Below are 25,471 nucleotides of genomic sequence, written 5' to 3'. Positions count from 1 at the left end.
TGGTGTATTGAGGAATGTACTGGACTTTCAAGTTATCACTTGAAGAGTGCAGGGGAAGGGGGGGTAGTATTCCTGGTCTTGCCTGAAGGCTAGGGGGCTCTGTGATGAAGCATGTAATGTGGGGGGAAAAAACCAAAACAAGGTGGAGTGAGTTGTGCCTCTCTCTGTTAGGGAGCAGCCTGCTTTGTCTCTCTCTGTTTTGGGGTTCCTGTGTGTTATTCTGAATTCTAACAAATAAAGTAGTGTTATGTAGCAACCTTCCAGGAGGAATACTTTGTATTTGTATCTAACTTCTGTGTGTATGCTGTGAGCATAATATTGTGAACTGTTAAATAGTTGCCACATTCTGCCCTAAAGATTAGTGCATTTAATTGGGAATAATGAAATAACACCTAGCACATATTTTCATCTGTAAAGCTCAAAAATTTTAAAAAAGAATGCAAGTATCATCTCCACTTTTTAGAAATGGAAAACTGAAGAACAGAGAGGTTGAGTGGCTTGCCCATGGCCAAAGCATGTCAGTGGCAGAGCAAAAATTATGACCCAGATCACCTGAGTCCAAGACCAGCAAACTATTAACTAATAATATACTTCCTCCCCGTGTGAAGTGCTAGGTAAAGATTTCTGTATATGGCATATGTAACGCCATATCCTGATGTCAATTCACATGCATCACTTCTATGTAAGTCCTAAAAGGAGATATGTACAATTAGGGCAAAAAGGAGAAATGGATTCAATTATTTGCTCTGCTACATACTGCATGTGACACTGGAAAAGAAAAGTTAGCCTTTCTGATCCTCTGTTCCTTCCTCTGTAAAATGGGGATAACCAAGTTTATTTACCACACACTGATGCTGGGAAGCTTAAGACATTAATGTTTGTAAAGACTGAGATCCTCCAATGGAAGATACTATAGAAAGGCAGAGTAACTAAGATATTTAAAATGTTTTGAATTATATTTCCATGTTATTGGAATAAGACTTTCCCAACCAAGAGGCCATGCTACATATTGTAACAAAGCCATATGCTGCAGATAAGAGGAATAATTACACCAGTCTACAATTATTGAGAAGTCGTTTGCTTCAGAGATAAAATGTGCTATTTATTATGTATTTTGATGTGCTGAATTCAAATATGACAATGAAAACAACTGATTGGCTACTGTTTCTAAGATATTTAAGTTTTTACATTTTATGTCTATGTATATTGTGTAGATAGTAGAGTTTTAATCATAAATTGTAAACCTAGGTCTTTTCATGTGTTTATGGTTGCTTTACATGATAATAGTTCACCTGTCCTGTTTATGTAACACTTTAAAAATCAGCAAAAGGGTTATATAAATAAAATTTATTATGAAACAAAAGGCAAAAACTATTCTGTACATAGTTTAGTCCTATTCGGTGTCTACTCGGCGCTTCTTGGCTTGTCTCTTGTATTCATTAAATGGAGCATCTCTTGTCACTGTCCAGCAATAGTCTGCAAGCATTGATGGGCTCCATTTGCCCCGATAGCGTTTCTCCATTGTTGCAATGTCCTGGTGAAATCGCTCGCCGTGCTCGTCGCTCACTGCTCCGCAGTTCGATGGGAAAAAAATCTAGATGAGTGTGCAAAAAATGCATCTTTAGTGACATGTTGCAACCAAGGCTTTTGTATGCCTTGAGGAGGTTTTCCACCAACAACCTGTAGTTGTCTGCCTTGTTGTTTCCGAGAAAATTTATTGCCACTAACTGGAATGCTTTCCATGCCGTCTTTTCCTTGCCACACAGTTCATGGTCAAATGCATCATCTCGAAGAAGTTCACGAATCTGAGGACCAACAAAGACACCTTCCTTTATCTTAGCTTCACTTAACCTTGGAAATTTTCCACGGAGGTACCTGAAAACTGCTTGTGTTTTGTCAATGGCCTTGAAAAAGTTCTTCATCAGACCCAGCTTGATGTGTAAGGGTGGTAACAAAATCTTCCTTGATTCAACAAGTGGTGGATGCTGAACACTTTTCTTCCCAGGCTCCAATGACTGTCGGAGTGGCCAATCTTTCTTGATGTAGTGGGAATCTCTTGCACGACTATCCCATTCGCAGAGAAAACAGCAGTACTTTGTGTATCCAGTCTGCAGACCAAGCAAGAGAGCAACAACCTTCAAATCGCCACAAAGCTGCCACTGATGTTGGTCATAGTTTATGCACCTCAAAAGTTGTTTCATGTTGTCATAGGTTTCCCTTCATATGGACTGCATGACCAACTGGAATTGATGGCAAAACATTGCCATTATGCAATAAAACAGCTTTAAGACTCGTCTTCGATGAATCAATGAACAGTCTCCACTCATCTGGATCGTGAACGATGTTGAGGGCTGCCATCACACCATTGATGTTGTTGCTACAAGATCACCTTCCACGAAGAAGAATGGGACAAGATCCTTTTGACGGTCACGGAACATGGAAACCCTACCATCACCTGCCAGGAGATTCCACTGCTGTAGTCTGGAGCCCAACAGCTCTGCCTTACTCTTGGGTAGTTCCAAATCCCTGACAAGGTCATTCAGTTCACCTTGTGTTATGAGGTGTGGTTCAGAGGAGGAGGATGGGAGAAAATGTGGGTCCTGTGACATTGATGGTTCAGGACCAGAAGTTTCATCCTCTTCCTCGTCTGACTCAAGTGAGAATGATTCTGGTGCATCAGGAACTGGCAGTCCTTCTCCGTGGGGTACTGGGCGTATAGCTGATGGAATGTTTGGATAATTCACATTCCACTTTTTCTTCTTTGACACACCTTTCCCAACTGGAGGCACCATGCAGAAGTAACAATTGCTGGTATGACCTGTTGGCTCTCTCCAAATCATTGGCACTGCAAAAGGCATAGATTTCCTTTTCCTGTTCAACCACTGGTGAAGATTTGTTGCACAAGTGTTGCAGCATATGTGTGGGGCCCACCTCTTGCCCTGATCTCCAATTTTGCAGCCAAAATAAAGGTGATAGGCTTTCTTAACCGTAGTGGTTATACTGCGCTTTTGTGATGCAAAAGTCACTTCACCACAAACATAGCAGAAGTTATCTGCACTGTTCACACAAGTACGAGGCATCTCTGCTCACTTTGGCTAAACAGAAATGTGTCCCTTTGCAAAATCAAACACTGACAAATAAGAGAGCACGACACTGGATGATTTCTAGAGCGGATATAGGGCAATTTGTTCAGCAGAGTGATGTAAGCTTGGTTATGATTGCATCATCCATGACTTCTAGGAATAACATGATGCAATTCATATAATGTATGACGCAATACCAGGTTCAGATTGCATCATTCATTGTTTTGCCTAAAAAGCAAGTACTGTCCAAACCCAGTCATAGATTTATTCATAGATCCAGACAAAGATGTATTTTAGTCATTTCTGGTTTAAATTGAGATCCCTTCCCTTTATAACTCACTTATCTCTGCCATTCCCAAGTCAAGGGTCGTATATACTGACCCCAAAGCATATCTTGAAAACTAGAGCCAAGCAACAATTTTAAGCATCATTTTCGTTCTCAGTGACCCAGAATTAGTAAAGTTTGACTACATTTATTTCAGAAGCATTTTGGCTGTAGAGCAGTGTAATTAGACACAGCACATGTACCCTTCCACTCAGTCAGGACTAGAACCCTTGTCTCTACATTCCAAAACCAAAGGCCTTTTACCCATTGAGTAAGAGCTCTCCTGTAATAGATAGTAGCAGTAACATCCTCCTTCTCTCCCTGGCCAGTCACCAGCAAGCATTATTATTCACATACACAAAATATATTACAAATGTTCCTTCTCAGGTTTCTTAGAAGATTTTGGCTCTGTCGTCTTGGACTCACAATATAACAAAAGAGTATCAACATTCATCACTACAGCATGATATGCCCTGTCTTACTAATTAAGTTATATATTGATCAATGGACACGTGTAAATATACAATCTTTCTTAAAAGGTTAATGGGGGCTCCAAATATGAATCACCTCATGGAATTCTAGAAGGTATCTTTGCAGCATTCTGAGAACACCAAACATACTGATCAGATCAAATGTAACTAGTTTTAAAGCTTTTAAAATGAACACACACAGCTCTGTAATAGCTTTGTGTGGTAACACTTCATTTAATATGTATATTAATTATTGCTGAATTACAATGGAGTTACTAAAAGGATATATTATGTTCACATTAATGCTAAATGAATTCATTATGATCAGTGTAGTTACAATGAATACTAACTAAATTAATGGTAGTTAGACATGTTAGACAAAGTGTCACACTTATTTGAAGTGTTCCAACCTGAATTCATTTGGTACTGCATTTATAACAGTAATATGCAATAGAGAGCAGTGGTGTGTGACTCACGATTTCTTTTTTCAGTTGTTAAATGTCAATGAGCAATTAATTATATTCTCATAGTTTATTTTTGCACTTCATTTAAAAAAAAAAATAGAAAAATATTAAAGCCCCAAAGGATGCAGCAGATTTTTAGATCTGATACTGGGCAGAATTATCCCCTATATGCAGATCCAGAAAAACAGGCAACCAGGAGAGAAACTGCAAGATGCAGCTGCTATACCCCACTCCTGAACTCCAGTTATGCACATTCATAAAACTGTAGGTCATCTGGATCAGACCTATAAGAGGTGGCATTCTGAGGGAGGACTGGTATCAGGTGGTATATTTAGCATGTTTTAGCATTTATACTTCCTGACCTGGGGGCCCCATGTCTCACATAAGCTGTTCCTGCCTGTATCTGGAGCCACAGATGTCACATGGCCCTTAACTGTTCACCAATTTTCAGGGAAATTGGCACTGAACTCAATTTTGACCCCAAGAGAAAGTAGCAAAGAAGTACAAAGGACCATTTTATCAGTTAAATTCAGGAACATTTCAAAATTAATCCAAACAAAATAAATCAATCAATCTGTATAAAGCTTGTATGATTCAGAAGAAACAAAAGGATTTACTTACAATGGGCTGTTAAATCAGTAGAATAAAATTGCATCGCCAACCTATGAGAGAAAAACAAAGCAAAGAAAATCTCATTCTATAGAATCCACAAAAATGAAGACATTGTACATACTGTTATAGAATATATATTACATTGCTAATTGACAACTAAAATAATATCGTGTTCTATCTTCCAGTAACGAAACCCAGAGGTACCATCATCTGCAGGATACCTATTTATATGCTCACAGTTCATATATTAGAAACTATGAGTTTCATTCATCTGTTCTGGAGGGAGAGAACCAATGGATTAAACCAACTGAGAATCAGAGTATTAGAATGAAATGCCTAACAACCATCCAAACATATTTGGGTGTTTTGTTTGAAAAGTAAAAGACATCAAGAAAAAGTATCATTTAGATTTTCTGATCATTTTTCTGTGGTGTATTTCAGAGGAAGATGAACTGTAGCCTTCCGGCAATCACTAATGCAGTGTTTGTATTCTATGTTGAGATTATCCACTTGGGTGCTGCATTGAGGTTGCCTGGGCTATTTTGACACCACTTCCAGATGCTCCAATTTTGCTTCAGTGATTCAGAACTGAGCCAAAATGCCTTAAAGCAACATTGAAAAGGGTAGGTCTCAATGAACAATTAAAGTACTCTAGTGTCAACAGTAGTTTTTCTAATCACCTAGCGTTGATGCTGAAGTGACACAGGTAACCTTGATATGACAGCCAAGCAGATTGTATTTAATGCAATACACACTATTATTAAGTACAGTTTTGTCTAAAATTATTAGGGATTTACCTCCCCGTTTTTATGGAAAAAGAAAAAATATGGAAGCAGCACAAGAGTGATCTGCATCTACTTAGCAGTTAATATGTCTGATCTACATAAAGTAAACATTTATCTGTTAAATTTGTACATTTTATTTATATCTAACTAAAAATATTTGCATAAGTAACAGCATCTACCACATGTTCTTGTTTACTTGAGTTAACTCTTACATTGATTATGTATGAGCAAGAAAATTACTATTGGATAATTGTGAAATCTTCGGACAAACCAGAGCATTCCTAAACAATCCAATACATATTTGGGGCCTGATCATGTAAACACTTATACACAAAAATAGTCCATATTTTAAAATAAGGTGTTCTATTAACTTCAAAGTCAAGTAAGGACTATTCCAACAAACAACTTACAGAATTGGGAACTTTTTTGCACATTATGTATCAAACAAACTGTCACAAGTTAAATATAATTACAAAGTTAAATAAAAAAAAATCTATACAAGGGAGCAAGATAGGTTTTCAGAAGAGACAGCCAATGAACAAGCAATAATTTAGTTCCAAACCATTTGATCATATTTCATGCAATAACATTGACAACAGAAACGGGGAAAATTGATATTTTTGCATTTTTCAGATGCAAGTGGTTTTTGTCAGAAAAATTTTAACTTCAAAAACTTTAAATGTTTCAAGATTTTTCACTCCAGACTTGCTCATTTTGGAGTGAAAATCATGACATTTTTCAATGAAATATGAAACTTTGATTTCTGAGGTTCTCCTTGTCATTCTTCACTGCCCTGAACACTTTTTCCCAGCAGGACAGCAATTTCTGTTAATGGGCACTACAGAGGAAAAGACTCTTGCATCAACAAGAATGGGATGGACAAAAGTTTGATTTGTGCCATATACAAGACCACATCCACTGGGGGGGGGGGGGGAGGAAATGGAAAGTGGAGACATGTTGAAAGGCAATATGAAATGAATGGGCTGCCAGTAGAGCTGTCTGAGAATGGGTGCAGTCTGGCCATGTTCGTGTTTGTAATAAGAAAGTGTAATCGCTAAGTACAGTAAAGTGCTGTGTCATGGCAAAAGGCAGACAGTAGCATTTTGGAGAGGCAGGGCATTTTAGAGTGAAAGCCCCACAACAAGGAATCATAGAATATTAGGGATGAAAGAGACCTCAGGAGGTCATCTAGTCCAATCCCCTGCTCAAAGCAGGACCAACACCAACTAAATCATCCCAGCCAGGGCTTTGTCAAGCTGGGCCTTAAAAACCTCTAAGGATGGAGATGCCACCACCTCCCTAGGTAACCCATTCCAGTGCTTCACCAACCTCCTAGTGAAATAGTATTTCCTAATATCCAACGTAGACCTCCCCCACTGCAACTTGAGACCATTGCTTGTTATTGTCCTGTCATCCTGGAGAAATGGAGAAATGGTCTGAGTTAAACAGGATGAAGTTTAACAAAGACAAATGCAAAGTGCTCCACTTAGGAAGGAAAAATCAATTTCACACATACAGAATGGGAAAAGACTGTCTAGGAAGGAGTACGGCAGAAAGGGATCTAGGGGTTATAGTGGACCACAAGCTAAATATGAGTCAACAGTGTGATGCTGTTGCAAAAAAAGCAAACATGATTCTGGGATGCATTAACAGGTGTGTTGTGAGCAAGACACGAGAAGTCATTCTTCCGCTCTACTCTGCTCTGGTTAGGCCTCAGCTGGAGTATTGTGTCCAGTTCTGGGCGCCGCATTTTAAAAAAGATGTGGAGAAATTGGAAAGGGTCCAAAGAAGAGCAACAAGAATGATTAAAGGTCTTGAGAACATGACCTATGAAGGAAGGCTGAAAGAACTGGGTTTGTTTAGTTTGGAGAAGAGAAGACTGAGAGGGGACATGATAGCAGTTTACAGGTATCTAAAAGGGTGTCATGAGGAGGAGGGAGAGAACTTGTTCACCTTAGCCTCTAAGGATAGAACCAGAAACAATGGGTTTAAACTGCAGCAAGGGAGGTCTAGGTTGGACATTAGGAAAAAGTTCCTAACTGTCAGGGTGGTTAAACACTGGAATAAATTGCCTAGGGAGGTTGTGGAATCTCCGTCTCTGGAGATATTTAAGAGTAGGTTAGATAAATGTCTATCAGGGATGGTCTAGACAGTATTTGGTCCTGCCATGCGGGCAGGGGACTGGACTCGATGACCTCTCGAGGTCCCTTCCAGTCCTATAATCTATGATTCTATGATTCTATGATCTGCGACCACTGAGAACAGCCGAGTTCCATCCTCTTTGGAACCCCCTTCAGGTAGTTGAAGGCTGCTATCAAATCCCCCCTCACTCTTTTCTTCTGCAGACTAAATAACCCCAGTTCCCTCAGCATCTCCTCATAAGTCATGTGCTCAAGCCCCCTAATCATTTCCACTGCCCTCCGCTGGACTCTCTCCAATTTGTCCACATCCCTTCTGTAGTGATGGGGGACGGGGGACCAAAACTGGACACAATACTCCAGATGAGGGCTCACCAATCTGAATAGAGGAGAATAATCACTTTCCTCGACCTGTTGGCAATGCTCCTACTAATACAGCCCAATATGCTGTTGGCCTTCTTGGAAGCAAGGGCACACTGCTGACTCATATCTAGCTTCTTGTCCTCTATAATCCCCAGGTCCTTTTCTGCAGAACTGCTGCTTAGCCAGTCGGCCCTTGTTGAACCTCATCAGATTTCTTTTGGCCCAATCCTCCAATTTGTCTTGGTCACTCTGGATCCTATCCCTACCCTCCAGTTTATATCTCCCCTCATCTTAGGGTCATCTGCAAACTTGCTGATTCCCTTTGCTTCCGCATCCGAAGTCATTTTTCTGCTGGGAATCAAAGAAATATGTGGGGGACATGACTTCTGCATGCATGCAGTGGTGCAGAATTCCCCCAGGAGTAATCTATTATGCCTTTCTAATACCTTTCTCACTCATTTCTCTCCTGTTTTCTTTTTCCCCTCTCCCATTTTTTTCCTCCATCCTGTTCTATCTTGAGCCCTCTGTGTCCTCCAATTGCCCTATTTCTTTTACAGGTATTTATTTGCATCATACTGCTATTACCAATCAGTGTCCCCCCACTGTGCTGAATGGGTACTTCAGGGGAAAAGAACTCCTCCTCTTAGTGTGTCCTGCTGATTTCATATGCTTAGAGGTTAGATGTTATTTTCTTCAAACTCCCCTTTCAGTGCAGCAAGGAAGATATGATCCAGCTCCAGTGGGGCTGCATATTTAAATTTGTTTTACAAAAATGAATAATCCAGAACCAACACAACACCCACAGAATTCTTGATAACAAAAAGAACCAACTCTAAATTCTCTTGCTCATACAGAAAAATGGACATGAAACACATGATCTGGAAGGTAGATTTCTGAAAGAACATGTTAGTGGTACATTTACAAAGCTTTTTAGAGTGATTTAGTGACAGAGACTGAAATACAGAAAGAACAAAACACATTTGGGATGTGCAATCTGCATGCACTGTTTAGATTATTTTGTATTTTTAGATGACAGAAAACTAGTGGGCAACACAGATGGCTCCTATTGCCTGCCAAGTTTTAATTTTCCAAAATCCTGACTGGATTCAATAGGCATGTGATGTTAGACTCTGAAGAAAAATTGTTTACAAATAGATACTCAATGTCAAGTTCAGGAGTTTGGACCCAAAAATTCAAATATGTGTAAGGATTCTGTTCTGTAGGTACTACAAGAATTAGTGGCTCATAAGAGCATATTAGGGTGTTCTAGATCAAGACATTGTCTGGCTATACCAGAAAGGACAGGATACATTTTATGTGCATTTTAATCAGGCCACAACTTTATTATATAGATGTCTGGGACTACCTGGCAGATAAAGTGTACAGTGTAGGCAAATCCATGTTTCTTCAAATCATTGCCCAGGACTTCCACTACCCCCCCTTCATTTTCCATACAGGTCCCCCAGCCAACCCCTGGCTTGGACCTTTCTATCCACCACCCTCGTAGGAGGGTTATGGTGGGCTATAAAAACAGGGAGGGGTTGGCTCCCTGTAGTACCAATCATAGGAGTCCCCAGACTCCCTCCTCCATTCTGTTCTAAAGGTGTTGTCTTCACAAGTGAAGTGTGTAGGTGTTTTGCACCTCCTTTTAAGTCCTTTACCAGGCCATTTATCTGGTGACTGGATGCCTTTCCTATGGAGTACCTGCACTGAACATCCGCCACAAGGAGGCGCCAGCGATTTGCTTGGCTGCCTCCCTCCCAAACCCATTCGGGTTCCCAGACATCTCCCACTGGCCTCTTTTATAGCAGCCCAAATAGGTGAAGTCCCATTCTGCCCATCACTTTTGTTGCCATGTGAACACAAATACTTTTTGTCTAGTAAACAAAGTCAAATTTAAATGAACTATAACGTATCCTTCTCTGGAATCCTAATGAAAAGCATATATACAACTTCCAGATTATTTTCTAAATTTGGCAACAAATTGGAAAGAGCAAAAATTATAATCACTCTATTTACTATCTTGGCAAAAACGTTTATTATAACTATTCCCAAAAGGAGCAAAAACCAATCCAGGCCCTAAGGTCTAGGTTTGTAACCACAGTACTTGTAAGAACCAGAGCCCTGAAGAGAATGCATACACAAAACATAAATTAATGGGGAGAGATGTGTGCATATTCCCACAATCTCTGTTTCCACCTCACTCTTATTGAAGCCCCTATTCAAATTCCTTTCGTGAGTTCCAGGGATTTGCTATAGTCTGTCCTGTCTATGAAGAAGCAGAAGCGTGCTGATTTACAACTGCTAGCAGAGCTACCTGCAGTCACAGTAGACTATTTTTTTTTGTGCACTTCAGTTTTATCATAGGAAGGCCACATGCTAAAGGCTGCTCTACTAGCCACACAGCTTAGCTTCTAAAAGGGAAAGGTAGAACTTGGTGTTTTATTTGCTCTTGGAGTATAAAGTCTTTTCAGTCTCTCACAGTTGTGACCTATAAAGAACTGTATTTCTCTAGTGTGAAAAAAGTGAGCAGAAGTGCAATCCTTACCTTTTTGATAGTTTCATTAATGCAGTGCCAACACTACGTTAGTGACATCATAACAGTTAAAACAAATGTAAGATAGTGCCAGTTTAAATTAGTAAATCAGAAGCCTGCAACAATGCTACATTAAAGGCCTGTGCAAAAAAATATGCCTTCCATTTTTTCCTAGCTTTGTTAAACTCAAATTTGATGGTTCACAAGTATAGGAGAATTCTGCAGTCAGGAACACACAACTGAGAACATGTCTACACTGCAGGTCTGAGACAGGCTCTGACATGTTTAAGCCCAAACCCCACTACCGTCCAGTGCCCTGCCACTAGTCCTGGACAATGAAACTCCAATAACTGTCAGCAAGAATAACCTGGATCTTAACTGCCATGATAAAAAGAAAAGATCCCAGGTAATTTGCATTGTAGGTGACCAGGGCTTTATAGATCACAACAAACACTTTGAATTGCAACCAGAAGGGGAAAAGGGCAGTCACAGTGATCACTGGTGTAATGTGTTCAGAATGATCCATCTCATATGGACCGCAAGCTGTTGTATTCTGAACTAGATGAAGCTGCCAAATCATCTTTGAGCAGCAGTCTGAATATTTTTGCACTGGTCTGAATTCTGGATATATTTTTTAGAAACTTACACTGTACAGAAACTCAGTAGTTGACAGTAGTTGAAGGCAACGTTTGTGGTTTTTCAGTGAGGTGTAAGTGTACCATCACTTAAACAAACAAAATAATCATCTCAAAATATGAGTCACTCAGTTTTTCCAGATAACTAAAGATGTAAACCAATCTGAGGGATAAAATACAAATGGAATAATGGTCAGCTGTGAGACGATTATTTTTGGAGCATGAATAGCGTAATGACAATATGAGCAGTTTCAAGTCTCAGTGGAAAAATAAAAGCTTCACAGGAATCTTGCTTTCCTTAAGCATGCAGGTGTTCTTCTAGTTCCATGAGACTAATCATATGAGTAAGGTGAGCAGGATTTGTCCACAGACGTTTCCCCTTATTTTTGCTTCCGGGGCGGGTGGTGGTGGTGGAAATGCACGTAGATTGTTCTGAAGCAATCTCAGACTTTTTGTTTTAATTCTTGGCCCTATTTTGGAGGAAGTTTCAGTACTTCACTCTCTTCATGTAGCTGGAATGATTTCCCAAATACATGTCATTGCCTAAATGGCAAAATACCATATTTGAATAAAATTATGCAAAACACCTACACACTTCACTTGTGAAGACAACATGAACATTTGAAATACATGATGCTCAAGTAATGGCAAAGCATAATTCTGTAAGTATAGTTTTTCAGAATAATACGGATATGCAAAGATTTCTGGCACATTTCATACCGTTGTCTGTGAATCAGTTTCCTGAAGTTAACACCTTTGAGAAACATTTTATCCCCCACAAAATGTGCCTGATAATAAATATAGTAGGCACAAGTAGTGCAGAGTCATCTATCCATAATTATTATGGTACATTTCTAATTGCAACAGAAAGATGAAAGTTATGTAACTGGGAAGAATTTTAATCAAATGCATTTAAAGACCCTTTTAAAAGAAAATATTACATATCCATCAGTAACAGGCAAGTACTCAGAACATGCTAAAATCTGTACAAATATGCATTGCATCACTTATGTCAAGTAGACAATTCAATTTTCCATTAAGCAAACTATAAAAATCACTGAAGCATAACACTCCGTTTTTGGGAACAGTTCCAGAATATTTCTCAATAAATCATGCATCTCCCCCTAGACATTTTTTTTTCCTCCAGAGGAGGCTGTTCAGACTCAAATTCCAAGGGAGATAGTGTATCACTCAGTCATCAGTTAGGCAAAGCCCTCTTTCTAATTGACACTGATTTCATCAAATGATGCATGTTATAGTAACATTCAGTCCAGTTATGTTTAATCTGTTAGCATTTAAATCACATTTTAAAGGGTTCATAAATCGTACAACTATTTTGTATTTTATTGAAATTTGGCATTCATCTTTATTTTGTGAAGTGAGAACAATACCTTCACAAAATACTTTGAGATCTCAGGTAAGAGGCACTATATAAATGCAAAGTATTATTTTAAGATTTTAAATTGATGGAAATGTTTAAATCCAAGAGTTTGAAAACAATCAAGCCACACTAGTATTCTTGTAGACTTTGTTGCTCTAATCAGGACTACTGAAGCAGCAAATGATATTAGCCACCTTCAGAGATGGGAGATCTTACTAAATGGACCAATTTGATCCAATATGCATGTTCCCAGAAGCATGTGGTATCAGCAAGAACATGCTTTTATCTTTGTAGACTGAGCCACAAGAAGGTGCAAGGTTACATCAAAAGTCTGAGGTTGAGAAAGGATTGGAATTCTGTAGCTATTTGTGATGTAGGAATAGTGAATTGTAAAAATGTGACACACTGTGTAGTATAGTCCTCTTGCACAAAATCCCAGCAAAATCAAAGGTATGACAATGCTTAGTAAGCATAACACACACACTCAGCAAGAAGGCTGATTTCTTCACAGCTTCCAATCAGACGATCTTCTGTGTGAACCATCTCCTCCATTGGAAGATCATAGGCAGACAGTAGCATTTTGGAGAGGCAGGGCATTTTAGAGTGAAAGCCCCACACCAACTAAATCATCCCAGCCAGGGCTTTGTCAAACTGGGCCTTAAAAACCTCTAAGGATTGGGATGCCATCACCTCCCTAGGTAACCCATTCCAGTGCTTCACCACCCTCTTAGTAAAATAGTGTTTCCTAATATCCAACATAGACCTCCCCCACTGCAACTTGGGACCATTGCTTGTTGTTCTGTCATCTACCACCACTGAGAACTGCCTAGGTCCATCCTCTTTGGAACCCCCCTTCAGGTAGTTGAAGGCTGCTATCAAATCCCACCTCACTCTTCTCTTCTGCAGACTAAATAACCCCAGTTCCCTCAGCCTCTCCTCATAAGTCATGTGCCCTAATCATTTTTGTTGCCCTCTGCTGGACTCTCTCCAATTTGTCCACATTCCTTCTGCAGTGGGGGGACAAAAACTGGATGCAATACTCCAGGTGTGGTCTCACCAGTGCTGAATAGAGGGGAATAATCACTTCCCTCGACCTGCTGGCAAAGCTCCTACTAATACAGCCCAATATGCCTTTGGCGTTCTTGGCAACAAGGGCACACTATTTACTCATATTCAGCTTCTCGTCCACTGTAATCCCCAGGTCCTTTTCTGCAGAAAAGGGAGATCTGACTCCCCTTCCCCTCAGTAGTGACTACAATGTTTTATATGGGGGAAGACTCTGCCAGCAATATTTAGCAGTATTTCTTAGAGGTGTGGTATTGCTTTAGGGATGGGCAAATCATTGGCTTATTACAAGATTTTATGACAATCTCCTCAGTGTCCTTGAGGAAAGTGAAACAGATGGATGCACTTAGAGTCCTTCCAAAATTGTGGAAACCATGTCCACAAAGGTCAAAGTGCTCTACACCCAAGACCATGGTTTCCTATGGCACAATGGGCCCCTCTTAGAAGATCCTAAAGCTCTAGAGTACTAAATGGCCAGAGACTGTCCCCTTCCCTGCTTGGTGCACCAACCTGAGCTGGATCTTGTAAAGGATTGTTGTGTTGGGAAAGAAAAGGAAGGAATTGGTCACCTCCTCAAAGAGACTCCTCCAGTGTGGAGATAAGATATCACCGGTATGGGGCTTAGCTTGGAGAAAAATATGGCTGTCAAAAACACCATCTAAGTTTGCTCTCTTCTAGGTCTCTTCATGCAGTTCCTCGGCTTGGTTCCTTGCGATGGGAACTGCATCTTACGGTGGTCTTTCCTTCATTTTAAGATAAAGGTCTCATGAATCAAGCAAGACCAAAAGGACATAGAACTAGCCCACTCTCTAGTCCCCACAGCACACCATTTGCTCCTCTCATCTGCTACCATTACCACTAAGGTAAGAGACATTCTTGTCTCGAGTCTCAACTAGGCCTCAAGAAATGTTGGTTCAGTTACCGATTGCTGCAGAATTCCCGTGTGACTTTGGCCAGGCCATTTAATCTCTCCAAGCCTCAGATCCCCTCCAGTAAAATACAGTGTGACCAAGTTCTTCTTCTACCTTGGTGGGACCTGCACTTATTGGCGGATTTTGCTAGGCTCAGAGATCTTCCTGTGTTGGATCAGGAGTTGGGAGGTTTTGGGGGGAACCTGGGCCTGCCCTCTACTCCGGGTTCCAGCCCAGGGCCCTGTGGATTGCAGCTGTCTATAGTGCCTCCTGTAACAGCTGCATGACAGCTTCAACTCCCTGGGCTACTTCCCCATGGCCTCCTCCAAACACCTTCTTTATCCTCACCACAGGACCTTCCTCCTGGTGTCTGATAATGCTTGTTCTCCTCAGTCCTCCAGCAGCACACTCTCTCACTCTCAGCTCCTTGCACCTCTTGCTCCCAGCTCCTCACACACGCATCACAAACTGAAGGGAGCTCCCTTTTAAACCCAGGTGCCCCGATTAGCCTGCCTTAATTGATTCTAGTAGCTTCTTGATTGGCTGCAGGTGTTCTAATCAGCCTGTCTACCTTAATTGTTTCCAGAAAGTTCCTGATTGTTCTGGAACCTTACCTGTTATCTTACCAGGGAAAGGGGACCTACTTAACCTGGGGCTAATATATCTGCCTTTGATCACTCTCCTGTAGCCAACTGGCCTGACCCTGTCACAATAGATAAAACTAATATGGGCACAATTAACTATAGAGAGCCATATTTTAAAGAGGTAAGAGATTGCCTGAGAGTTTAATGGTTAATGCTAGACTCAGCTGTGATGGTGTCTTGTTTCCCTGGCTGGCAATATTGTAGAGATAGTGGGCTCTGCATTCTTGAACGGAGAAAGCCAATTCCATCCATCTGCAGTGACCTTCATGGCTGAGTTAAAAGCAGCGTTGGTAAGCAATGGGGGTTTTGCCCAATCCTCAGGGAGGAAAAAATAGTTCACTTGAGGGTCTTGAGCAAAATCAGGGAAACTACTCATTCATTTAGGACCTGGGAAGTGAGAGTGTATGTATTCCATTTAGGACCTAGGGAAGTAGGGCTGGGTTGACTACCATTTAGGAAGTAGGATAATAGTAGAAAAGCTGGAAGGAACAGTAGGATCTGTGGAAGGGTAAGGAGATATAAGGAGAGTCCTCCATTTAAGGCTAAACAAAGGAACATTAAAATCATAAATAGGTACATTCTTCACCCTATAGTCACCCTTCTTCAACTGTAGAAGGAAGACAGATAATCCCTGTTGAAGATTCAATACTCATATGAATAAAAAAAAAGCATTCTGCAAGGGAAAGGCAGACAACAGGACACTGTGATGCCTTCCTGGAGCCAAGACACAAGATGTCACTCTGAGACTGGATGGTCATATGAAATCAAAGGGCAAGTATCCATTGGTGATGGTTCATATCGACATTAATGACACTGTATTTCGGGATATTTCACAGAGTCAATAACTTCAGGGAACTTGGAAATGTGCTAAAGAAGAATGTCCAAGCAATCTTCTCTGAGATCCTTCCCGTCCCATGAGCAAAGGGAGAAAAAAGGCAGTCGATTCTGGAAGTCAATCGCTGGCTAGTTAAGTGGTATGAAATTTGGTCTTTGGTTTTGTGGAACATTGGTCCATCTTCTAAAGGGAATGGGGGCTGGATCATATGGAAGGCCTCTACTCCAGTAGCATAGAGACCAATCTTCTCGGGGACAGGCTGGCTGGAGTAGTCAGGAGGGGGTTATACTAGTAGCAAAAGGGGAGGGAAGATAGAAGCACTCAGCATAAAATCAAGACATTAAGAACAAAATTCATTTGGAAACCAAAGGATAGAAAGAGAAGAAATTTTGAATGGCCTATATACTAATGCTAGGACTGATAACTTTGAAGAAAATGGTCTTGAGTAGGTATGGACCAATTTCATAATAGATAAAACACAAGATGAAGTTGATGTCTGCTACAGGCCACCAAACTGCACTAAAGAATAGGATGAACTCTTCCTTATGCACCTATCTATAATGCGTAGAGAAAAAAAACTGTTCAATCATGAGGGATTTCAATTTGAGTGACATATCGGTGGTCTTCTGCTACCTGTACTAAAACATCATTGGAATATCTAATTAATATAGAGGACAATTTCCTAATTCAAAACATGTTGCAGCCAACGCAGAGAAATTCTATATTCGACCTTGTCCTAAATGATAAAGAGGAACTGATCACAGAACTAAAACTTAACAGTACGTTAGGTAAAAGTGATCAAGATTTGATCATATTCATAAGGGGTAAGCAGAACAAAGTGCAGACAAATTATATATATATACACACACACACACACACACACATATATATATATACTTGGTGCTTTAATAGGGCCAATTTCACAAACCTGAAAACAATTATGAGCCAAATCAGCTGGGAGGAAGAATTCAATCAAAAATATGAATGATAACTGGGAATCATTTGACACAACCATACCAGATGCTGAAAAAGCCACAATCCCACAACTAAGGAAGAAGGCTGTGGTTAAAAAAACAACAACCTGGTTTAGAGGGCAAGTAAAGGCACCTGTAAAAAATTAAATAAAATAAAACAAATGGAAGAAAGGGGAAGCTGATAGCAATGAATATAAATCGGAAGTTAAGAATTGTACAAAATTGATATGGGAAGCCAAGGCACAAGGTGAACTTTATAGCCAACAGAGTTAAGGACAATAAAGAGAAGTTTTAAAACATATTAGACACAAAAAGAATCCTCACAATGGTATTCGTCCATTACTGCATAGAAATGCTAGAATTATCATTAATGCAGAAAAGATAAAAGTGTTCAATAACTATTTGTGTTCTGTATTTGGGGAAAAGGAAGCTACTTAAGCTAGACATTTTTGAATCAGCAGGTCCAGATAATTTGCATGCAAGAGTTTTAAAAGATCTGGTTGAGGAGCTTGCTGGATCATTAATGTTGATTTTCAGTAAGTGTTGGGGCACTGGGGAAGTTCCAAAAGACTGGAAGAAAGCTAATGTACTTTTTTTTTTTTTAAAGAGTAAATGGGATGACCCAGGTAATTACAGGCCTCTCAGTTGTACATCCATTATGGGAAATACAATGGAGCAGCCGATATAGGACTCGATTAATAATCAACGATAGGAGTGTTATGTAACTAATGCAAATCTGCATGGGTTTATGGAATATAGATCTTGTCAAACTAACTTGACATTTTTATTTTGAGATAAGTTTGAGATAAGTTTGTCTGGTATAGGTAATAGTGTTCATGTAATACATGCTTCTGTAAGGTGTTTGGCTGATACCTCAACATTTTGATTAAAAAACTAAATTATATAAAATAAACATAGCACACACTAAATGGATTAAAAACTGGCTAATTGATAGGTTTCAAAATATAAATGTAAACAGGGCATTGTCATCAATTGGGTGGGGCTGAGGGTTTTGGAATGCGGAAGGGGGCTGTGGGTTGAGGCAGGGGGTTGGCGTGCAGGAGGGGGTGTGGGCTCTGGGGTGGGGCTGGGAATGAGGGGTTTAGGGTGTGCGAGGGGGCTCTGGACTGGGGGTTGGGATGCAGAGGGGTGCGGGCTCGGGATGTGGGGGTGCAGCAGGGTGCTCCAGTTTTGGGGCGGGCTCAGGATTGGGGCAGGGGCGTGGGCTTACCTTGGGTGGCTCCCGGTCAGTTGCGCAGCATGGGGGCTAAGTCAGGATGCCTGCCTGTCCTGGCATGCATTGCACATGCCCTGGAACTAGCCACCAGGTCTGGCTCCTAGATAGGGGGCCAGGAGGCTCCACACGCCACTCTCGCCTGCAGGCACCATCCCCCAGCTCTCATTGGCCAGTTCTTAGCTAATGGGAGTGAGGAGCCAGTGCTTGGGGCGGGGCACACGCAGAGCCCCATATCTCCCCCCCGCCCCCGCCTACAAGCCGGACCTGCTGGCCACTTCCAGGGTGCAACGCAGTGTCAGCCAGGACAGGTAGGGACTAGCCTGCCTTAGCGCTGCAGCACCGCCAACCAGACCTTCAACCACTGCCAGGGTCCCTTTTCGACCGGGTGTTCCAGTTGAAAACTGGACATCTGGTCGCCCTACGTCCTATTCCTCCTTCTGGTTTAAGTAGAGGAAAGGGGAAAATCAGGAGCTCTGGTGTTCCCTCCATTGCAGTGCAAGTGTGAAGCCTTCTATCTGAGCTGGGCTTCGAGCTGTACCATTTCTACTTGATGTCAGTAAGCTGTTGGCTGGAGGGCTAGAGATTGATGACCCCAGCAATCATGGAGACCTGCCTTCAAGACCCATGGGTCATGATGGCCACATGTTTGCTTTTTACTAACGTTCATTTATGAAAAAATTGTTTGTACCAATTTACTTAACGTGGTGGATGCAAGGTCATGCCAGTGGGGTCAGAGTGGTAAATTTTTCAAAGTGGCTCAGTTTTGTCTAGTAGTGGACTGGGGACAAACCATGCAAAAAGAGGACTGTCTGGTTTACAACTGAACAAATGGCCTGCCCATGTACTGGTGGATTTTTGGACATCCATCCAAGAGGAACTGGGCAGCAGCCATTGACTCATTTAACATAGGCCATTACAGAATGGAACTGGTTTTAAACTTGTGGCCTGGAGATAACATGTTCAAGAATACAATCAATACGATGAACCATTAATCCAAACAATACATAGGAGTAAATAATAATTTTGCACCTTGGTTGCATAAAATTTATTTTGCTAATTAAAAAAATTACATTCAAACCAATCACCATTAAAAGAAGCATGGTATCAGAGCATAGAAACAAGCTCAATCTCTTAATACATCAATAATACAAAGGCACATAAAAGCAAGACACACTAATGCATTTCACTGAAGAAGTGGAAAGAGCTCAAATATTTTCTCTTACTTCTTTCAACAAAAAAATTCCCACTAACACAGTACATACATTTAAAAGAAAGTGTTTATAGTTCAGAAATACTTTTTTAATCTAATTGAATCCTCTTAATCCACATCTGTACTTGTTTAAACATACTGTTAAACAACTTAACTAGTCATATCTGCTCAGCACTGTAGAGTATGTTGCCTTGGCTTGTTGAAATCCCAACAAAACTATTGAGGAAGCCAATAGTTTAACACACAGGGCCCAATCCTGCTCTCATGAAGTCAAGAAACCTTTGTCATTGACTTCCCCAGGAAGTAGATTGGGCACATGAATCTAGCAAAAAGATAAGTTCTGAATGTAGGCCTTAGCAGACAAATTCCTGTAGCTACTACTATCCCATAGCTCACTGAAACATGGCCTTAGGCCTTCTGGATTCTAATGTTACTTTCCTTACAGAGAAAAGGACAAGGAGAAATAATGTAAAAATTTACTAGGTTCTTTTGTAGAAATTAATTCAGAGATAATGCATTGAAGAAGAGATTGATCCTTGTTAGCTAAAACAATCAGTAACAAGATATAATTAAAAATTATGATATTCATGTCAAAGTGTTGACTAATTTATATAAAATACCAAGGTAACTAACTTGTTTCTGGGTTATTGGCCTCTTAATCTTGTATATCAATTCAGGTAGTGTACCACCACCACTATCTTCTATTTAATTATTTTTATTTATGTACCATTAAGCTCCATTTTCATTACTTTGTTGTGGAGGGGAAAAAAGGATGACTCCATTGTATTTATGTAGTGCCATCATCTAATTTGCAATCCTCAGAAGACCCTTTTTCCCCTACTGGAGAAATCAAATGACAGTCTTTGACATTCTTTAAAAGCGCTTTTTATTTCTTTAATTAGGAGTTTCTAGTAGGATCTTCTTTGTGAACTCTTAAGGTTTTAATATACTTCTGCCTCACTACCCTGGCTGATTTTTTCAGAGTTTGTGCAGAACACATTCCTGAGCTGCAAGAAAGCTGCTTTCAATGCTTTTCATATTCTGCCATAATCCCTTGGTAATTACAAAGCCCCTCTCTGCAACAATAGGCAAATCTGAGAGGAATTCTGTGGCTGTGCTTCAGACATACAACTGTACTAGAACATTTCAGCTAAATTTCCTTCCCAGGAGCCTCAAACTTAGACAACAGTCCCGTGAAATGTCAAAACAGAGGGGCTCAAAGGTTATGATGAGTTACTGTGTCTGTACAAAACACTGGTTAAATAAAGTCTGAAAAGCATAATTATGATAAAAGCATTAGTTTAATAGTGGTTAAATCCTAACTATAAAAGCAAAGATGACAGCTTAAACATATTTATTTTATGGCTGTTAATCATTTTTACTGATTTTTCTCCCATAGGATTTTTACTGCTCTTTTGTATGTCCTCTTGTAATTATTTATCCACGGTACTTTTTACAGTACATGTATCTCTTTCTCTTTCCCCTCATTAGGTGCTGTCAAAACCTAGCCCCTGACAGACGCTATTTGGTCAGACCAATCTGCACCTTTCTAATAACCATACGCATGTAACAAAAAGTTACAGTCCTTAATTTCTAAGTACAAAAGCTCATCTATTCTTACCATTTTCTTTCTTATTCTGCTGTTTCTTATTTTGCTGTTTCTTTTCCCCCCTGCAAAATCTCCTCCACCTATAAAGTCAACAAATAAAGTTATTCATGTGTCTATATGTATTTTCTATATCGATTTCCTTAAAGATTTATTCCTAATATAAACAAATGGTTTTACAAATGTTCAAACAAATCCCCAAATTTTGCAGTGGACTGTGTCTACAACTCAAGCCAAACCAAGGCTAGTACCTGCCTGCAAAATAGCTACCCCTCTTCCATGTCCCTCATCTTGTCCTGGTGCTAAAAAGCTAAGGTCAAGATCTGCACTATGTCAGACAAAGGGCAGTGACGGGGAAGATTCAAAGAGCTAGCCAGCAGCCCTTTCTTTTAAAAAGGAATCATCAACTTGAAATCTAGTCCATTAAAAAAAAAGAATTAAAAGTAGTTTCAGTTACTGCACCAGCATGTAAGCCCCCTACCACTGTTTGCTGTCTTACCAATATTTAAAAAATATATATTTTTCTTCCACATGTTGCTAGGTGAGAGACCCACACAAACAACATGGGAAACTGATTTACTGGGTACACGGGGGAACCAGTGAAACAGAGCTATTCACAGATTACTGCAACTACACAAAGTAAAACAAAAACAAAAATAGAGTCTCCTTCTAATCCTTTTCAGTTATAATAATGTAAGGGTTACTTGCAATAATAGATTCAAATTGTTCATAGAGAACTGTATATTTTAAATTGACAGTGTCCTCTAAAACAGGGGGCTGCTACCTCAACCCTCTCTGATAATTATCCCTGCAGATTTATCCCAAAGGGAGAAAGGTGATTTTTCAATTGACCAGATCCCACATTATTTAATGTTCTATAGGTCAAAAGCAACACCTTTATCCTCCACTTGGAAACTAACCAGAAACTAGCACACATTAAAGAGCACTGGTGTAATGTCCTGTGTGAAGCACTGCTTAATATGTGGTCAGCCACATTCTGTGCCAGTTTAAGTTTCCAAATTAACAAAGTGTGGCCTCATGCAGAGTGCATTGCAGTAGGAGGTAACCAAGGCATGGATAATGATAGTAAGGTCCACATCTGAAGGCAGAGGCTCTCCCCCCTGCCTCCAATCAGTGCTTGGTGAGGAAAAACAAGCAATCTTGGTCACAGAATTATTCAAGCATCCAGAAGCTGCCAGAGAGTGACTGTGACCCTTACAAGAATAATTAACCAATGTTCTGTGAGTTGTGTGCATCTTGAAATAAAGGAATATATAAATGTTTATTTATCAACCTCCAAATCTAACATGACCATTTTTAAATATTTCCTAAACTTCTGTAATTAACCTGGTTCTAATTGCAGATATATGCTGCATCTTTTACATCCAGACATTTTGATGAGACAGTGTTCCTGTGGGCTTTGCTAGCTGGAAGAGCCTCATTGATAAGGATTTGATACCATCTAAAAATGTAACCCTCCTGCCTGTTCAATTATCTAGGTGCTCCTTCTGGAAACTTTACAAATAATACCAGCTCACGCCTCTACCCAGAAACTGGGGCCCCTTGGACAGTCCCTTGTGTCAGCACTGAGTCCATTGCACAAAACCTAGAAAATTTACTGGTGATGAAGGGAACACAGTATAAGCATGGAAAAGCCAGCAATAATAAATCTATAATATCTGTATATATCTATTAAGACAGACTCCCACCCCTCCAGGGTGTCTTGGCAATAGCCTTAACTTCATTCCCCCTCTCATGGAGTGACTGTCCAATAAGGCAGTGCATGCCTATAATAGCTACTTACTTTCCTTTCCCCTCCCCCAACTTTGATGCAAATCCATTTGCTGTTTATTGTCCAGAGTTGGAGGAGTCCAGGCAGGTTGTCTCCAACCCCTAGGGAAGTTTTGGCTGATCTACTGCAGGGACTCTACCACCTGACTTAGCTGAAGTGATTACAGAGTTGATTGCTAGGCAGAGGGACCCTAACCAGAATTCCTCAAATAAGCTGTAGGAGGCTTCAGCAAAAGCCCTCTCTGTACCTTGTGCTGCCCCTGCACTACATCTTTGCAGTCTTCAAGGAGGGATCAATAGTATATAGGATTCTTAACATAGTCCTTGCCCCCAGGGATGCACTTGCCCCTTCCTCTGAAGGGAGAAGCCCCTTTCTCCTCTTTCCCTAGCTTTATTCAGGCTACACTATACACATGTGCAATGCAACATTTTTTGGGTCACGATGACTCCTTACCCCAGGCACAGTTGTGCAGTCTCATGTCCTTTCATTTCCCAACAGGCAAAATAGTGTTTTATTACTCCCAAACTCAAAATTAAACTGTGTTTTAACCAAGACAACCCTAACAGTCATGTTACAAAAATACAAATGAGGCCCCACCCATCCAGTTGTTTCCCTTTGCTCGCCAATATATACCAACCAAGAGTTCCCTCCCCATGAAGCCTCTGTCCATTTGGGGTTCTTAAGCAGCCCCAGTGGGTCCTCTCCCTGTTCACCATGAGGCTGCAATAGTACAGTCCCTACTCTCTAAAGTTACAGGCCACCAAGAAAACAGAACTGATTAGGGCCAAAGTACTGAAAACACAATGTTCAGAGAAACCTATGCCAATGCCAGGACACCAAAATGCTAAAAAAACATTTCCCAAGGTTAATGGGATAAAGGAGAAAAAAAAACATCCGTTTCAGGTAGAATAAAGTTCATGAAGAACAATGGAAGTGAGTTATTGAAGTGCCCAAGATCAATCTCAATGAAAAGTGAAAAGCAAGTAATACTGGGAAGCTAAGAATGAATTAAATGAACAAACACTGTACAAGGATTTTGCAGAAGCACATAATGGCTTTGTCTGCACAACTAAGCAAAGTTGCCTCTTAGTGGTTGGTCCTGAGTGAAGATAAAGGACCAACTACTATTGTCAGCAAAAGACTATCCCATTTAGCTCAAATGAAAATGCATGCGTTTTTGGGAGATGAAAGGCCAGGATTCTTGCCCTCGCTCCCTGTGATTTAAATAATAATGCTGGCTGGCTGGACACATAGATTTCTTTATGACATGCCAAAGTTTTGCATTAAAACAATTGTTCCAATACCTAGAAGAAGGATGAGCCAGTTAAGTTAATGCAGATTTTCCACCAAATTTCCATAGTGGGCAAATCAGACATCTAGAATTCATGCCATAAGGTTGGATTTGCTTATAGAAGCTGGAATAATCTGAAGAGTACCAGAAACCGGGCATTTTCCATTATGACCTATAACCCTGGAATGCTGTCCCTACATATACCAAACCTCATCTGTAGTACCTTTTAAAATGTTTTTGTTGGTGATTTTTTAAAATTAATTTATTTTGTATATTTAAGGATGAATTTTACAATATAGTGCTGAGAAGTGCAGCTGAACTTATTGCATGTTTTAGGGAGTTCTTGCTTTCCTTTTTCTGGTTTATTAGGTAATGTTTTACATGATATTGATAGCTATTTTTTCTAGACATGATAACTAAACATGAATAATAATTATTAGGAAGCTTCTGAGGCATGGAATTCTGTGGGAGAATGTAAAGGGGAGATCTATGGGGAAAATATGTACAGTTCATTTTTTATTTTTAGAAATGGTGAAAACAAAAAACAAAACAAAATGAACAAACAAACAAAAAAAAGCCTGTGGGTGCATTAAAACCATAGTTTAAGGTAAACAGTAATGCTGAATTTGTCCCTGCATGGTTCTTGTGCCTCACTGGAACTTGCCATATCTTGGCAAAAACAAATTGCATGTGAGATTAACTTGGGAATTTCACATACACTTCAAATGCTTAGACCTCAAAATGGAGGTATTTTTCTCACAAATAATTAGGGCTGTCAAGCGATTTAAAAATTAATCACGATTAATTGCACTGTTAAGCAATAATAGAATAACATTTATTTAAATATTTTGGATGTTTTCTACATTTTCAAATATATTGATTTCAATTACAAAACAAAATACAAAGTGTACAGTGCTCACTTTATATTTATTTTTATTACAAATATTTGCATTGTAAAAACAAAAGAAATAGTATTTTTACAATTCACCTCATTCAAGTACTGAAGTGCAATCTCTTTGTTGTGAAAGTGTAACTTACAAATGTAGAATTTTTTTGTTACATAACTGCACTCAAAAACAAAACAACGTAAAACTTTAGTGCCTACAGGCCCACT

The 25,471-nt window shown here is 40.0% G+C and overlaps 1 protein-coding gene across 3 annotated transcripts in view; it reads right to left on the bottom strand.

Moving 5' to 3' along the window:
- The window catches only part of TENM3 (teneurin transmembrane protein 3), a 2,213,160-nt gene that overhangs the window by 1,371,773 nt on the left and 815,916 nt on the right, over nt 1-25,471 (bottom strand). For 2 of the 3 annotated variants that reach the window (XM_065596700.1, XM_065596702.1), the window contains exon 5: nt 4,964-5,004. The gene's annotated coding sequence lies outside the window, so the exon portion shown is untranslated. Of the gene's footprint in view, nt 1-4,963; nt 5,005-21,289; nt 21,358-25,471 lie in introns of all 3 variants that reach the window. The other variant, XM_065596701.1, reaches the window with a different exon arrangement.

The sequence above is a fragment of the Chrysemys picta genome, chromosome 5 (genome assembly GCF_011386835.1).
Source record: "Chrysemys picta bellii isolate R12L10 chromosome 5, ASM1138683v2, whole genome shotgun sequence".
In the NCBI taxonomy this organism is placed as follows: Eukaryota; Metazoa; Chordata; order Testudines; family Emydidae; genus Chrysemys; species Chrysemys picta.
Note: the sequence above shows the minus strand (reverse complement) of the source record. Positions and strands in the feature narration are given on the sequence as shown.